The following is a 13,563-nucleotide window of genomic DNA, read 5'->3' as shown; positions in this document are numbered from 1 at the left end:
GAGATTGCTACGGCTGAGGTCAGAGAGGTCTTTTCCTGCTTTCTCCTCTAAGGTTCTGATGGTTTCCTGTCTCACATTTAGGTCCTTTATCCATTTTGAGTTTATTTTTGTAAATGGTGTGAGAAAGTGGTCTAGTTTCAACCTTCTGCATGTTGCTGTCCAGTTCTCCCAGCACCATTTGTTAAAGAGGCTGTCTTTTTTCCATTGGATGTTCTTTCCTGCTTTGTCAAAGATGAGTTGGCCATATGTTTGTGGGTCTAGTTCTGGGGTTTCTATTCTATTCCATTGGTCTGTGTGTCTGTTTTTGTGCCAATACCATGCTGTCTTGATGATGACAGCTTTGTAGTAGAGGCTGAAGTCTGGGATTGTGATGCCTCCTGCTTTGGTCTTCTTCTTCAAAATTCCTTTGGCTATTCGGGGCATTTTGTGGTTCCATATGAATTTTAGGATTGCTTGTTCTAATTTCGAGAAGAATGCTGGTGCAATTTTGATTGGGATTGCATTGAATGTGTAGATAGCTTTGGGTAGTATTGACATTTTGACAATATTTATTTTTCCAATCCATGAGCAGGGAATGTCTTTCCATTTCTTTAAATCTTCTTCAATTACCTTCATAAGCTTTCTATAGTTTTCAGCATACAGATCCTTTACATCTTTGGTTAGATTTATTCCTAGGTATTTTATGCTTCTTGGTGCAATTGTGAATGGGATCAGTTTCTTTATTTGTCTTTCTGTTGCTTCATTGTTAGTGTATAAGAATGCAACTGACTTCTGTAAATTGATTTTGTATCCTGCAACTTTGCTGAGTTCATGTATCAATTCTAGCAGACTTTTGGTGGAGTCTATCGGATTTTCCGTGTATAATATCATGTCATCTGCAAAAATCGAAAGCTTGACTTCATCTTTGCCAATTTGGATGCCTTTGATTTCCTTTTGTTGTCTGATTGCTGATGCTAGAACTTCCAGCACTATGTTAAACAACAGCGGTGAGAGTGGGCATCGCTGTCGTGTTCCTGATCTCAGGGAAAAAGCTCTCAGTTTTTCCCCGTTGAGGATGATGTTAGCTGTGGGCTTTTCATAAATGGCTTTTATGATCTTTAAGTATGTTCCTTCTATCCCGACTTTCTCAAGGGTTTTTATTAAGAAAGGGTGCTGGATTTTGTCAAAGGCCTTTTCTGCATTGATTGACAGGATCATATGGTTCTTCTCTTTTTTTTTTGTTAATGTGATGTATCACGTTGATTGATTTGCGAATGTTGAACCAGCCCTGCATCCCAGGAATGAATCCCACTTGATCATGGTGAATAATTCTTTTTATATGCTGTTGAATTCGATTTGCTAGTATCTTATTGAGAATTTTTGCATCCATATTTATCAGGGATATTGGCCGGTAGTTCTCTTTTTTTACTGGGTCTCTGTCTGGTTAGGAATCAAAGTAATACTGGCTTCATAGAATGAGTCGGCTATTAGGATTCTTGATGCTGAATATGAGACAGGAAAATGCAGAACAAGAAAGCAAACTTTTAAAAAAACAAATGAATATACTGTATGGGCAGTATGGGGAATGGGGACATCATCCTGGCATTAATATGGATATGAGATCTCTCTTTCTCTATGTCTCTCTCCTTCCTCTCTTTCCTTCTCTCCTTCCCAATTTAGATGACACATATAGACAGATAGATAGGGAGATAGATATTGAAAGATAACATATAGATACGTATGTACATATTATACACACAGTCAAATGGTGTACAAATACTATTGAGACTCTATTTCTAAGACTTTATACAACATAGACTTAATGATTAATTGAGTATAACACAAAATGATCTGTGGTGATGATTTTGACAAAGGAATAAATGACATTGATAAAGTGAGGTCTAATTTTTCAGATAGACAGTATATGTTTTTTCTTTGTCACTGTGATGATGATATCGTCCATTATATTTGTATGAAGATAGGCCAGTTTTTACAAGTTCCTATTGGAATTTTTGCCAACATCTTCCTGCTTCTCTTCCACATCTTCATGCTACTTCTGGATCACAGACCTAAGCCAACTGTCCTGATCATCTATCACTTGGCCTTTGTCCACATAATGAAACTCTTCACGGCACTGTTTTTTAATGTCTACAGACCTGTTTGAAGTACTGAACACTCTAAATGATTTCAAATGCATGGCTTTATTGTGCATGAATAGGGTGACAATGGGTCTCTCCTTGAGCACCACCTGCCTCCTCAGCATGTTCAAGGCCATCATGATCAGCCCTAGCACCTCCTGGTTGGCCAGCTTTAAACATACGTGCAAAAAGTACATCTTCCATTCTTTTATCATCTTATGGTTTCTCAGTTTGTCTCTCATTAGTGACTGCATCTTGTATACTGCTGCTCCTTCTAATGTGACCCAGAGAAATCTACTTGTGTCAGTAAACACTGCTCACTTTCCCGCCTAAACTCCATCATCAGGGGACTGTTTTTCACGTTTTCAATATCCAGGGATGTTTTCTTTGTTGGAGGCATGCTGCTCTCAAGTGTGTACATTGTGATTCTCTTGTCCAGGCTTCAGAGGCAGTGCCAGCACCTTCCCAGCATCAGCCTCTCTTCAAGAGTCTCCCCAGAGAGAAGGGCCACCCAAACCATCCTGCTGTTGGCAAGTTTTTTTGTGGTCATGTACTAGGTGGGCGTCATTATCTCCTTCTCCTCCACTCTCTTATGAGCATATGACACAGTCATTCTGGATTTCCAGAAGCTTGTGCCCAATGTCTATGCCACTGTCAGTGCATTGGGCTAATAAGTTCTGATAAAAGGATAGAAAATGTGTTTCGAATGTGTGGGAAAATTACAATCAAGTTATAAGTACATAGTGTGGAAATCATTATCTAGAACTGATCATTTTGATTTCATTCAAATTATACAGTCTTTATTTATATATAACATTTAAATGTAATTTTAATTTATATGTAAGAAAGGTTTACTGTGTATAAATAATAAATATTTTTGAAACCTCTGGTAACAATTACCCACCAGCTTTTTTGAGTTTAGTATCAAGTAAGATTCAATATTGCCATGTGTTGAACATTCCTTTATCTTTCATTTTATTTCTCAAACACTCCTAAGGAAAATTTTCTCTATAAAAGTAAAATACACTCTAAAGCATGACTATTGTACTGTATTACAATGCAGTGAAATACACTCTAAATCATGACTATTGTACTCTATTACAATGCATTACCTATTGGTAATGCAACATTTGAAAATTCTGTTTACTCTTTTTACTTCAAGATATTTAGCTGTGCCTCTAATTTTAACCGAGCAACACTTTTCTCAGCACTATTTATATTTATTTCTATGAGTTCTGGCTTCTATTAGGGCTGCAGAGAGTGTACTCTCACCTCTGTATGTTTTCTAATTTATCATTCTCTTCTTTTAAAGGTTGTAAACTTTGTCTCATGTTACAACATATATATCTTTTTATTTCTTTTATTTACACAGTTTGAGTAATATTTCTGGTGAGTATTTTATTTATCTGCTTTTGTTACAATTAATTTCTTATTTGTAACTTCATGCCTAGTTTTGAAATTAGAAATTTACAATCGTCATTTTTTTAGTTTTTTTTTTTTAGTTTTTTTTTTTAATTTTTTTTTTCAACGTTTATTTTTGGGACAGAGAGAGACAGAGCATGAACGGGGGAGGGGCAGAGAGAGAGGGAGACACAGAATCGGAAGCAGGCTCCAGGCTCTGAGCCATCAGCCCAGAGCCCGACGCGGGGCTCAAACTCACGGACCGTGAGATCGTGACCTGGCTGAAGTCGGACACTTAACCGACTGCGCCACCCAGGCGCCCCAGTTTTTTTTTAATTTGTATACAGTAGTGAAACATTTAAATGATTTTTATTTCTTCCCATTCTGATCTTCATATAATATAGTGACAATTCTATTCTCTATAAATGTTCTCTCTTGAATGGATTTGGCTTCAACATTTTTGTTCAGTATTCTAGGTTATTATTTATTTCATCAACTCAGACTAATATAATATTTAACTAAATTGTTGTGTACTAAATTGTGTTATTTAATTTTCAAGATTTAATTGTATTAGGCCTCTTCTTCACAATATATCTTACAAGTGTATAGTTTGTCTTTTGACATTATTTTTATTTCCTATTTTTCCTGTCTTTACTTAAATATTTTATATGTTGTAGATGAAACTTATTGTCAAATTGGTTTCCATACAACACCCCGTGCTCATCCCAACAGGTGCCCTCCTCAATAACTATCAAATAATTTAAACATATTGCTGATATATTTATTTTGTGACATGTAATTTCTTCTACCCTATACCCAAAACTAATTTAATTGTGTTTCACCATTAATAATTTCATTGTGAACTTTGGGACATATCACAGTGCAGGTATCTCTAGTCTCTTTGTACCAATCACCCTGAGGACGAGTTGGAGTACCACACAGGTTTGAGCTCCTTGTAGTCAGTCAAGATCTGGATGGCGAGACGGTCTCTGATTTTGATTGCTTCTTTAGATCCTTAACTTGAATTACTTAGCTTTCTGGGATGTTCTTATATTTTATTATTATCCTTGCTGTACATTATAAGGATTCTTTTACTTTGTATTTTATATATATTTTTTCTATTTAAATTAAAGTTAGTTAACTTGTAGTGTAGTATTGTTGTAAGGAGTACAACCCAGTGATGCATCCCTTTCAATAATGACCAGGGCTTTTCTGAACAAGTGCCTTCTTAATCCCCGTCACACAATTACCCCACCCCCACAAAAAACACCACTCCAGCAACTCTCAGTTTTTTCTCTGTATTTAAGAGTCTCTTATGGTTTTCCTCTCTCCATTTTTATCTCATTTTTCCCTCCCTTCCCATATGTTCATCTATTGTGTTTCTTAAATTCCGCATATGAGTGAAATCATATATTGGTTTTTCTCTGACTGACTCATTTCCCTTAGCATAATACTCTAGTTCCATCCACATGTTTGCAAGTGGCAAGATTTCATTCTTTTTGATTATTGAATAATATTCCATTATGTAATACATTTATCCATTCGTCAATGGACCTTTTGACTCATTACATACTCTGGCTATTGTTAATAGTGCTGCTATAAACATTGTGGTGCATGTGTCCCTTTGAATTAGCATTTTTGTATCCTTTGGGTATATGCCTACTGGTGCAATTGCTGGGTCATACAGTAGGTCTATTTTTAATATTTTGAGGAACCTCCATGCTATTTTCAGAGTGACTGCACCAGTTTGTATCTCCACCAAAAGTGTAAAAGGGTTCTCCTAATTCCACATCCTCACCAAAATCTGTTGTTTCCTCTTTTGTTTTTTTAGCCATTCTAATAGGTGTGAGGTGGTATCTCATTGTGATTTTGATTTGTATTTCTCTGATAATGAGTGATGTTGAGCATCTTTTCTGTGTCCGTTGGTCCTCTGGGTGTGTTCTTTGGAAATTGTGCATTAATGCCTTCTGCTCATTTCTTCACTGGATTATTTGTATTTTGGTTGTTGTGTTTAATAAGTACCTATTTTGGATACTGACCCTTTATCTGATATCTAATCTACAAATCTCTTGTACCCTTCCATGGCTGTCCTTTAGTTTTGTTGTTTGTTTCCTTTGATGTGCAGATTTTTTATCCTGATAGGGTCCTAATAGTCCATTTTTCCTTTAGTTTCCCTTTCTCCCAGAGGTATGTCTAGTAAGAATTTGCTGTTGCAGAGTTCAAAGAGGCTACTGTCTGTTTCCTATTCTGGGGTTTTGACGGATTCCTGCTTCATATTTAGGGATTTCATATATTTTGAATTTAGTTTTGTTTATAGTATAAGAAAGTGATCCAGCTTCATTTTTTCTGCATTTCACTATCCAGATTTCTCAGCGCCATTTACGAAAGAGACTGTCTTTTCTTCCACTAGATATTCTTTCCTGTCTTGTCAAGGATTAGTTGGTCACACATTGTGGGGCCATTTCTGGATTCTCTGTTCTGTTCCACTGAACTATGTGTCTGTTTTTGTGCCAATACCATACTGTCTTGATGATTAGAGCTTTGTAATACAGCTTGATGTCCACAATGTGAGACCTCCATATTTTCTCCTTTTCAACATTACTTTGGCTACTTGGGGATGTCTCTTTCCATAAAAATTTCGGAATTGTTTTTTCAAATTCTGTGATGAATGCGCGTGTTATTTTAATAAGGATTCCATTGAACGTATAGATTGTTTTCAGTAGTATAAGCATTTTAACAATATTTGTTCCTCCAATCTACAAGCATGGAATGTTTATGCTTTTTTGTGTCTTCTTTTTTTAATTTTTAAGTGTTTATTAATTTTTGAGAGACAGAGAGAGACGAAGTGTGAGTAGGGGTGGGGGGAGGACACAAAATCCCAAGCAGGCTCCAGGTCCTGAGCTGTCAGCATAGAGCTCAACACAGGGCTCTAAATCACACTCTTAGAGATTATCACCTGATACAAAGTCAAATGTTTAACTGACTCAGCCACCCAGGTGCCCCACTTTGTGTGTTCAATTTCTTTCATAAGCTTTCTATATTTTTCACCATATAGGTCTTTGACCTCTTTGGTTAGGTTTATTTTTTGGTATTTTACATCATTTGGTGTAATTGTAAATGGGATTGTTTCCTTGGTTCCTCTTCCTGCTGTTTCACTATTGGTGTAAAGAAATGCAACCAGTTTCAGTATGTTGATTTTATTCTGAATTCATGAATCAGTTCTAGCAGTTTTTGGTGTCTTTGGGGTTTTAGCATAGAATATCATGTCATCTGTGAAGAGTGAAAATTTGACTTTTCCCTTGACAATTTGTATGTCTTTTATTTCTTTCTGTTGTGTGATTGCTGAGGCTAGGACTTCCAGTAATATACTGAACAGCAGCTGTGAGAATGGACATCTGTGTCGTGTTCCTGACATTAGGGGGAAACTCTCAGCTTTTACCATTGAGGATGATATTCGGTGTGGGTCTTTCCTATATGGCCTTTATAATGTTGAGAATTGTTCCTTCTATCCTTATTTTCTTGAGGGTTTTTATCAAGAAAGAGTGCTGTATTTTGTCAAATGCATGTTCTGTATCTATTTAGGGTATCGTGATTCTTATCTTTTCTTTTATTAATGTGGTATATCACGTTGACTTATTTGCAAATATTTATATCAGCCCTGCAGCCCAGGTATAAATCCCACTTGATCTCTGTGCATAGTTCTTTTATTTATTTATTTATTTATTTTTAATTTTTTTTAACACTTATTTATTTTTGAGACAGAGAGAGAGAGAGACAGAGCATGAACGGGGGAGGGTCAGAGAAGGGAGACACAGAATCTGAAACAGGCTCCAGGCTTTGAGCTGTCAGCACAGAGCCTGATGCGGGGCTTGAACTCATGGACCGCGAGATCATGACCCGAGGTGAAGTCGGCCGCTTAACTGACTGAGCCACCCAGGTGCCCCTGTGCATAGTTCTTTTAATGTAATGTTGAATTCTATTTGCTAGTACTTGTTGAGATTTTTGCACCCAGATTAATCAGGGATATTGGCCGATAAGTGTCCTTTGTTTGTTTGTTTGTTTGTTTGTTTTGTTTTGTGTGTGTGTGTGTGTGTGTGGCATCTTTGTCTGGTTTTGGATCCAAGGTAATGATGGTGTCCTGGAATCAGTTTGCCAGCATTCCTTCCATTTATATTTTCGAGGAAAACTTTGAGAAAAGTAGGTATTAACCCTTCTTTAAATGCCTGGAAGAAATTTCCTGGGAAGCCAACTGGTCCAGGATCTTATCATTGTTTATATTTCTTTGACATACATTGTGGTCTTCCCTCTTTTATTTGTGATTTTTTTGATTTCAGTATTCTTTATTTTCTTCTTGATAAGTCTGACTAGGGATGTTATCAGTTTTTTTTTTCTTTGAAAGAACCTACATTTACTTTTAGTTATCTACTGTGCTGTTTTGTTTGTTGGTTTCAAATATTGTTCATATCTGCTCTAATGTCTATCATTCCCCTTCTTCTGCTGGCTTTTGGCTTTATTTACTGGACATTTTCTAGTTTCTTTAGGTGTAACGTGAGATGTGTATTTGGGACCTATCTTGCTTCTTGAGATAGACTTTTATGTATATTCCTATTAAGATGATCTTTGCTGAATCACATAGTGTTTGGACAGTCGTGTTTTCAAGTTCGTTTGCTTCCATGTATATGTTTTTAAATTTTTTGCTGATTCCCTGGTTAACCTATTCATTCGTTTTTTATACATTAAATACAACTTACTGTCAGACTGGTTTCCATGCAACACCTAGTGTTCATCCCAACAGGTGCCCTCCTCACTGCCCATCACCCAATTTCCCATCTCCCCCACCTCCCATCAACCCTCATTTTTTTCTCAGCATTTAAGTCTCTTACGGTTTGCCTCCCTCCCTCTCTGTTATTTCCCCCTTTCCCCTCCCCCATGTTTTTCTGTTAAGTTTCTCAAGATTCACATAAGCGTGAAAACATTAGTAACTGTCTTTATCTGTCTGGCTTATTTCACTTAGCATAATACCCTTCAGTTCATTCACGCATTCACGTTGCTACAAATGGCTGGATTTCATTCTGTCCCATTGCCAATTATATATGATACACACACACACACACACACACACACACACACACATATACATATACACATATGCCATATCTTCTTTATCCATTCGTCAGTTGCTGGACTTTTAGGCTCTTTCCATAATTTGTCTATTGGTGAAAGTGCTGCTATAAACAATGGGGTACAAGTGACCCTATGCATCAGCACTCCTGTATCCCTTGGGTAAATTCTTAGCAGTGCTATGGCTGGGTCATAGGGTAGATCTATTTTTAATTTTTTTAATACAAAATTAATTGCCAAATTGGTTTCCATACAACACTCAGTGCTCATCCCAAAGGTGCCCTCCTCACTGCCCATCACCCACTTTCATCTCCTTCCTACATCCCATCAACCCTTAGTTTATTCTCAGTTTTTAATAGTCTTTTATGGTTTGGCTCCCTCCCTCTCTAACATTTTTCCCTTCCCCTCCCCCATGGTCTTGTGTGAAGTTTATCAGGATCCACATAAGAGTGAAAACATATGGTATCTGTCTTTCTCTATATGACTTATTTCACTTAGTTTAACACTCTCCAGCTCCATCCACGTTGCTACAAAAGGCCATATTTAATTCTTTCTCATTGCCAAGTAGTATTCCATTATATATATAAACTCCAATTTCTTTACCCATTCATCAGTTGATGGACATTTAGACTCTTTCCATAATTTAGCTATTGTTGAGAGTGCTGCTATAAACATTGGAGTACAGTTGCCCCTATGCATCAGTACTCCTATATCCCTTGGGTAAATTCCTAGCAGTGCACTGCTGGGTCATAGGGTAGGTCTATTTTAATTTTTTGAGGAAACTCCACATCGTTTTCCTGAGCAGCCGCACCAATTTGCGTTCCTGCCAACAGTGCAAGAGGGTTCCCGTTTCTCCACATCCTCTCCAGCATCGATAGTCTCCTGTTTTGTTCATTTTAGCCACTCTGAGTGGCGTGAGGACATATCTGAGTGTGGTTTTGATTTGTATTTGCCTGATGAGGAGCGACGTTGAGCACCTTTTCATCTGCCTGTTGGCCATCTGGATGTCTTCTTTAGAGAAGTGTCTATTCATATTTTCTGCCCATTTCTTCACTGGATTATTTGTTTTTCGGGTGTGGAGTTTGGTGAGCTCTTTATAGATTTTGGATACTAGCTCTTTGTCTGATATGTCATTTGAAAATATCTTCTCCTATTCCATTGGCTGCCTTTTAGTTCTGTTGAGTGTTTCCTTTGCTGTGCAGAAGCTTTTTATCTTTATGAGGTCCCAATAGTTCATTTTTGCTTTTAATTCCCTTGCCTTTGGGGATGTATCAAGTATTAAATTGCTGCAGCTGAGGTCAGAGTGGTTTTTCCCTACTTTCTTCTCTAGTGTTTTGATGGTTTCCTGTCTCACATTCAGGTCCTTCATCCATTTTGAGTTTGTTTTGGTGAATGGTGCAAAAAAGTGGTCTAGTTTCATCCTTCTGCATGTTGCTGTCCAGTTGTCCCAGCACCATTTGTTAAAGAGACTGTCTTTTTTCTATTGGATACTCTTTCCTGCTCTGTCAAAGATGAGTTGGCCATACTTTTGTGGGTCCAATTCTGGAGTCTCTATTCTACTCCATTGGTCTGTGTGTCTGTTTTTGTGCCAATATCATGCTGCCTTGATGATTACAACTTTGTAGTAGAGGTTAAAGTCTGGGATTGTGATGCCTCCTGCTTTGGTCTTCTTCTTCAATGTTACTTTGACTCTTTGGGATCTTTTGTGGTTCCATACAAATTTTAGGATTGCTTGTTCTAGCTTCCAGAAGAATGCTGGTACAATTTTGATTGAACTTGCATTGAATGTGTAGATTGCTTTGGGTAGTATTGACATTTTAACAGTATTTATTCTTCCAATCCATGAGCCCAGAGTGTTTTTCCATTTATTTATATCTTCTTCAATTTCCTCCATAAGCTTTCTATAGTTTTCAGCATACAGATATTGTACATCTTTGGTTAGATTTATCCCTAGGTATTTTATGCTTCTTGGTGCAATTGTGAATGAGATCAATTTATTTTATTTGTCTTTCTGTTGCTTCATTATTAGTGTATAAGAATGCAACTGATTTCTGTACATTGATTTTGTATCCTGCGACTTTGCTGAATTCATGTGTCCGTTCTAGTAGACTTTTGGTGGAGTCTATCGGGTTTTCCATGTATAATATCATGTCATGTGTAAAAAGTGAAAGCTTAACTTCATCTTTGCCAATTTTGACGCCTTTGATTTCCTTTTGTTGTCTGATTGCTGATGCCAGAACTTCCAACCCTATGTGAAACAACAGTGGTTAGAGTGGACATCCCTGTCGTGTTCTGATATCAGGGAGAAAGCTCTCAGTTCTTCCCCATTGAGGATGATATTAGGTGTGGGCTTATCATAAATGGCTTTTATGATGTTTCAGTATAATCCTTCTATCCCAACTTTCTCGAGGGTTTTTATTAAGAAAAATGTGCTGAATTTTGTCAAATGCTTTTTCTGCATCGATTGACAGGATCATATGGTTCTTATCTTTTCTCTTATTAATGTGATGTATCACGTTGATTGATTTGCGAATGTTGAACCAGCCCTGCATCCCAGGAAAGAATCCCACTTGATCATGGTGAATAATTCTTTTCATATGCTGTTGAATTCGATTTGCTAGTATCTTATTGACAATTTTTGCATCCATATTTATCAGGGATATTGGCCTGTAATTCTCTTTTTTTACTGGGTCTCTGTCTGGTTTAGGAATCAAAGTAATGCTGGCTTCATAGAATGAGTCTGGAAATTTTTCTTCCCCTTCTATTATTTGGCATAGCTTGAGAAAGATAGGTATTCTCTCTGCTTTAAATGTCTGGTAGATTCTCAGGATCCACATAAGAGTGAAACCATATGGTATCTGTCTTTCTCTGTATGGCTTATTTCACTTAGCATTACACTCTCCAGTTCCATCCACGGGGGAGGGGAAGGAAAAAAAAGAGGTTAGAGTGGGAGAGAGCCAAAGCATAAGAGACTGTTAAAAACTGAGAACAAACTGATGGTTGATGGGGGGTGGGAGGGAGGGGAGGGTGGGTGATGGGTATTGAGGAGGGCACCTTTTGGGATGAGCACTGGGTGTTGTATGGAAACCAATTTGTCAATAAATTTCATATATATAAAAAAAAATGTCTGGTAGAATTCCCCTGGGAAGCCATCTGGTCCTGGACTCTTATTTGTTGGGAGATTTTTGATGACTGATTCAATTTCTTCACCGGTTATGGGTCTTTTCGAGTTTTCTATTTCTTCTGGTTTGAGTTTTGAAGCGGGTGGGTGATTAGGAACTTCTCCATTTCTTCCAGGTTGTCCAGTTTATTGGCATATAATTTTTCATAGTATTCCCTGATAATTGTTTGTATTTCTGAGGGATTGGTTGTAATAATTCCATTTTCATTCATGATTTTATCTATTTGGGTCATCTCCCTTTTCTTTTTGAGAAGCCTGGCTAGGGTTTATCAATTTTGTTTATTTTTTCCAAAAAACAACTCTTGGTTTCATTGATCTGCTAACAGTATTTTTAGATTCTATATTGTTTATTTCTGCTCTGATCTTTATTATTTCTCTTCTTCTACTGGGCTTGGGGTGTCTTTGCTGTTCTGCTTCTGTTTCCTTTAGGTGTGCTGTTAGATTTTGTATTTGGGATTTTTCTCGTTACCTGAGGTAGGCCTGGATCATAATGTATTTTCCTTTCAAGACTTCCTTCGCTGCATCCTAAAGCGTTTGGATTGTTGTATCTTCATTTTCATTTGTTTCCACGTATTTTTAAATTTCTTCCCTAATTGCCTGGTTGAACCATTCATTCTTTAGTAGGGTGTTCTTTAACCTCCGTGCTTTTGGAGGTTTTCCAGACTTTTCCTGTGGTTGATTTCAAGCTTCATAGCATTGTGGTCTGAAAGTATGCATGGTATGATCTCAATTCTTGTATACTTATGAAGGGCTGTTTTGTGACCCAGTATGTGATCTATCTTGGAGAATGTTCCATGTGCACTTGAGAAGAAAGTATCTTCTGTTGCTTTGGGATGCAGAGTTTTAAATATATCTGTCAAGTCCATCTGATCCAATGTCTCATTCAGGGCCCTTGTTTCTTTATTGATCCTGTGTCTAGATGATCTATCCATTGTTGTAGGTTGAGTAGTAAAGTTCCCTGCAATTACCACATTCTTATCAATAAGGTTGCTTATGTTTGTGATTGATTGTTTTATATATTTGGGGGCTTCCATATTCGGTGCATAGATATTTATAATTGTTAGCTCTTCCTGATGGATAGACCCTGTAATTATTATATAATGCCCTTCTTCATCTCTTGTTACAGCCTTTAATTGAAAGTCTAGTTTGTCTGATACAAGTATGGCTACTCCAGCTTTCTTTTGACTTCCAGTAGCATGGTAGATAGTTCTCCATCCCCTCACTTTCAATCTGAAGGTGTCTTAAGGTCTAAATTAGTCTCTTGTAGACAGAAAATAGATGGGTATTCTGTTTTTATCCATTATGATACCCTATGTCTTTTGATTAGAGCATTTAGTCCATTTACATTCAGTGTTATAGAAAGATATGGGTTAAAGTCATTGTGATGTCTGTAGGTTTCATGCTTTTAGTGATGTCTCTGATACTTTGTCTCACAGGATCCCCCTTAGGATCTCTTGTAGGGCTGGTTTAGTGGTGACGAATTCCTTCAGTTTTTGTTTGTTTGGGAAGACCTTTATCTCTCCTTCTATTCTAAATGACAGACTTGCTAGATAATGGAATCTCGGCTCCATATTTTTCTGTTTATCACATTGAAGATTTCCTGCCATTCCTCTGGCCTGCCAGGTTTCAGTAGATAGATCCATCATTAGTCTTATTGGTCTCGTTTTATATGTTAGAGCACGTTTATCCCTAGCTGCTTTCAAAATTTATTCTTTATCCTTGTATTTTGCCAGTTTCACTATG

The 13,563-nt window shown here is 37.2% G+C and overlaps 1 pseudogene; it reads left to right on the top strand.

Annotated features, from left to right (window-relative positions):
* The first annotated feature begins 1,825 nt into the window (after positions 1-1,825).
* On the top strand, positions 1,826-2,853 carry LOC124507936 (putative vomeronasal receptor-like protein 4; annotated as a pseudogene).
* Positions 2,854-13,563: the final 10,710 nt, after the last annotated feature.

Source organism: Lynx rufus, unplaced genomic scaffold, assembly GCF_022079265.1.
Source record: "Lynx rufus isolate CCGP_SWC_20201006 ecotype Redwood Valley unplaced genomic scaffold, mLynRuf1.p SCAF_12, whole genome shotgun sequence".
Classification (NCBI taxonomy): Eukaryota; Metazoa; Chordata; class Mammalia; order Carnivora; family Felidae; genus Lynx; species Lynx rufus.
Note: the sequence above shows the minus strand (reverse complement) of the source record. Positions and strands in the feature narration are given on the sequence as shown.